The sequence below is a fragment of the Octopus sinensis genome, linkage group LG16 (genome assembly GCF_006345805.1).
Source record: "Octopus sinensis linkage group LG16, ASM634580v1, whole genome shotgun sequence".
Classification (NCBI taxonomy): domain Eukaryota; kingdom Metazoa; phylum Mollusca; class Cephalopoda; order Octopoda; family Octopodidae; genus Octopus; species Octopus sinensis.
Window position 1 is genome coordinate 1,758,846 of NC_043012.1, and position 4,020 is coordinate 1,762,865.

Below are 4,020 nucleotides of genomic sequence, written 5' to 3' on the forward strand. Positions count from 1 at the left end.
TGCTCCAGCATGGCCGAAGTCAAATGACTGAAACAAGTAAAAGAGTAAAAGAGTAAAAGAGAGTAGGTAGTGGGTTTGAAGATTCTCCATTAATAATCCACAGATGTTCTCTTTCCTCTGTATTTTCCCCACTACATTAGTGTTCAGAGTCCAGCTGATTCCCACAGTAGAACATATTATTTCCCTGTGGTCCCACACAGCAGTATCTAGTCAGCCTTGTTTTAATTTGGTGCCTGTTTTAAAAATTCATGTTCTACCATTATTCTTTGGAAACATTAGTCTCAATATAGTCAAATTCGCCTGTTGGTATTATTTTTTTTTGGTCTTATCCTGTCCCAGACCGTTCTGACCCACAACATCATGGAAAGATAACATTTGGAAGACATTCTCTCGCATTTGCAATAATGTGGTTGATGTCTTCAGTTTTAGTCTTGCATCGCCTACATTTACTGTTTGTCCATGTTTTCAGCCTTTTATGCTGTAGGTTCTTTGTGAGGATCCCTTGTCCTTAAATTCCATGGAGGTAGCATTCACCATAACCTTGTTGGTACACCACGTCAAGCTTTTGATCTGATCAGCTACATTTATGAATTGTATTTTTCGTGCCAAGTACCTATGTACTATTTTTCTAAGCGAAATGGTGCATTTAAAAAAAAAAAATGTTCATTTGATAAATAGATTTTACCAATGCTCTGTATCGGCTCTTATTCCATGCCTTTCCTCTGGTTCATTAGCTATCCTAAACATGTTGTTAAATTCATGTTCGCAAATTTGGGTAAGATAGTTTACTAGTCTCTTTCCTCTGCTGCAGATGTTGCTCCAGTGTCACAGTACGTGCTTCATGTGGCATTACGCCACATTCAAGACCATGGCCACCGTCCTTGCTTGGGAAGTACAGCCCGTCCGAATCGTCATTGAGTTTGATGTTCCCTGTAACAATGATCAGCCTGCGAGTTCGAGCGTTTATCTCACTCAGTTCTTGCAGAGACCATTTTAGAGGGCCAAACTGAGCGTGAGGAGAAAACTGAAATGGCGAGGACGAGAAGCTTGTATGTATGTATGTATGCATGTATGTATGTATGTATGTATGTATGTGTATGTATGTATGTATGTATGTAGTATGTATGTATGCATGTATGCATGTATGCATGTATGTATGTATGTATGTATGTAGTTATGTATGCATGTATGCATGTATGTATGTATGTATGTATGTATGTATGTATGTATGTATGTATGTATGTATGTATGCATGTATGCATGTATGTATGTATGAACATATGTATGTACGTAAGTATGTACGTACGTATTTATGTAAGTATGTACGTATGTATGTACGTATGTACGTATGAACGTACGTACGTCTGTGGGAGAGAGAGAGAGAGAGAGAGAGTGTGTGTGTGTGTGTAGTAGTAGTAGTAGTAGGAGGAGGAGGAGGAAGAGGAGACACTGCCAAAAAAACACCCCGCGGACTACAACAATCAATAAAATATAAATTATGTTTTAAAATTTATTCTTTCTGTGCAGTACTAAATGATCCAAGACTGGCCCGGTGCTGGTCTGCGGCCCGGTGCCGATCTACGGCCCGGTGGTTGTTAACCTCTGGTATGAGATTGTATTCAAATCTTAAATGATTCTATTGATTTGCTTTATGATATTAGATCTCAGCTCCAAGATATTGCACTGAATACGTTGCGAAAATCTTCTCTTGAGAAAATTTATTACTTTTCTGAAGAATGGATTACAATCTATCGAATTAAATCATAACATGCCATACTTATATATATATAAAGTTGAAGTTGTCTGTGTGTGGCAGGTCTGGTAGCCTTAAAGTAACACTATTTCCTCCGAAACCCTGCGGCGCAAGTTGACCCAAGTTGAGAGTATGATAGGAGAAGGCTTGCTCTTCCTTCCGTAGAAGAAAAAATTCAAATCGGACCATGTTAACACCAAAAATTATTTACATCAAAAAGGTGCTTTTTTTCTATGAAAATCCCTATTTTTTAACCAGAAAAATGCTCACTTAAAGAGAATAACAAGCTACATAATGCAAAATTTTTACTTTTCAAAAATTCCAATTCTAAAGGGTCGAAACAAACCCGAGCAATGCCGGGCGATACTACTAGTTTTATATATATATATTTATATATATATTTATATATATATAAAAACTCACTTCCAAGGGACACAATTAGATACAGAGTTATCGAACTTCATAAGCAAGGGGGATAACTCATTACCTTTTTTTATGTCGTTATTTTGCTGGTGTTTCACTCCATTTTTCGTTTACCTTTCAACTCTGAAGGAATAACCTCCAACCTTCAACCACCTGCTCCACACAATATATATGTATGTATATCAATGCATGTATATCAATGCATGTATATACGCGCGCGCGTGTGTGTAGTAGGAGGCTGCCAAAAACATGTAAATTATATCAGGTTCGAGACACAATAATGGAATCTTAAAACAATAACAAAATAAATATAAATAAAAAAGAATAAAAATAAGAAGTTTCCTTACATATACAAACTTGACTGGAAATCGAACGTAAGCCCAACAGCCTAACTGCTAGTCCATGAATTTTACGCTTTTAGCAGCACTAACTTGTAAATAAATAACCTGAACCATTAATATGTAGTTAATACTTAATTTTGGAACCGTTAACCTCGAAGCAGATAAGCTATATACGATAGCGTGTAAATATTGGGTTAAAATCCTTTTTGAACAGAAAAAGTTGAAGGCTGTTTGCGGGACACGAACCCACATCTTCTGTATACATTACAAGAATTCTACCATTGGACCAAAGCAATTCTTTTAAATATCTATTTTCATTCTAGAAACTTTATTCTTACCACCGAGAATTTTATGTTGTTGACATCATAGGAATTTAGAAACTTCAAGAGAGAACGTGAAATAATTCTTTTTCGCCATGGTGAAGACCGACGCAGATAACTGGCACTCCGTCTGTCACGACGATGATTGTTTCCACTTGATCCGATTAACGGAACAAACCTGCTCGTGAAATTAACGTCAATTAGCTGAGCACTCCTCGGACACGCGTACCTTTAATATACTTCTCATGAAGAGTCAGGGTGACGCAGAATGTGTCAAGGATGGCACTTTTGAAATATGGGTATATTTTTCGTTTTTGCCATCTGAGTGGACTAGAGCAACATGAAAATAAAATATCTTGCTCAAGGACACAACGCGTAGCGGGGAATCGAACTCACGACCTTACGACTGTGAACCGAATACCGTTACCATTAAGCCACGTGAAGATAAATCTATAGATATTATCGCGTGTAAATATTGATTTCAAATTTTGGCACAAGGCCAGCAATTTCCGATGAGGGGATAAGTCGATTACATCGACCCGCTGATCAACTGGTACTTATTTTGTCGACCCCGAAAGAATAAAAGGCAAAGTCGACCTTGTCGGTATTTGAACCTAGAAGGTAAAGACGGACGAAAAGCCGTTAAGCATTTTATCCGGCGTGCTAACGATTCTGCCATTTCGCCGGCTTAAATAGCTTATATACAGGGTGACCCAAAAGTAGGTTCGCAGTTATTACGTAGGCAAATTAAATTTCTTTTAAAACTTATTACATTTAAATTTCTATCTTACAAACTGAAAAGGGAGCTTGACAAAATTAACTAAATTAGCATAGAATAATGGTTTCATTATTTTAATAATTAAGATCTTAACTGTCAATATATGAATGCGAAAGAAATAGTTGAATAACTGTAAACCTACTTTTGGGCCACCCTGTATATTAAGTTGAAAAAACCCTTATAATAGAAAAAGTCGAAGATTTTTATAAAGTTCATATCTAATTCACGTTACAATATTGATATCTTGAAATAAAATTATGAAGAAAATGTTTTTCTAGATGCACAGTCTTGAAAAGTATGGACCATATATTTAGCATTCTATCCCTTCGGTACTGTTAATTAACTTTTGTGGTCGACAAGGAATATTTAATTAGTCGCGAGGACTATATTCAGGGCCGAGTAAGA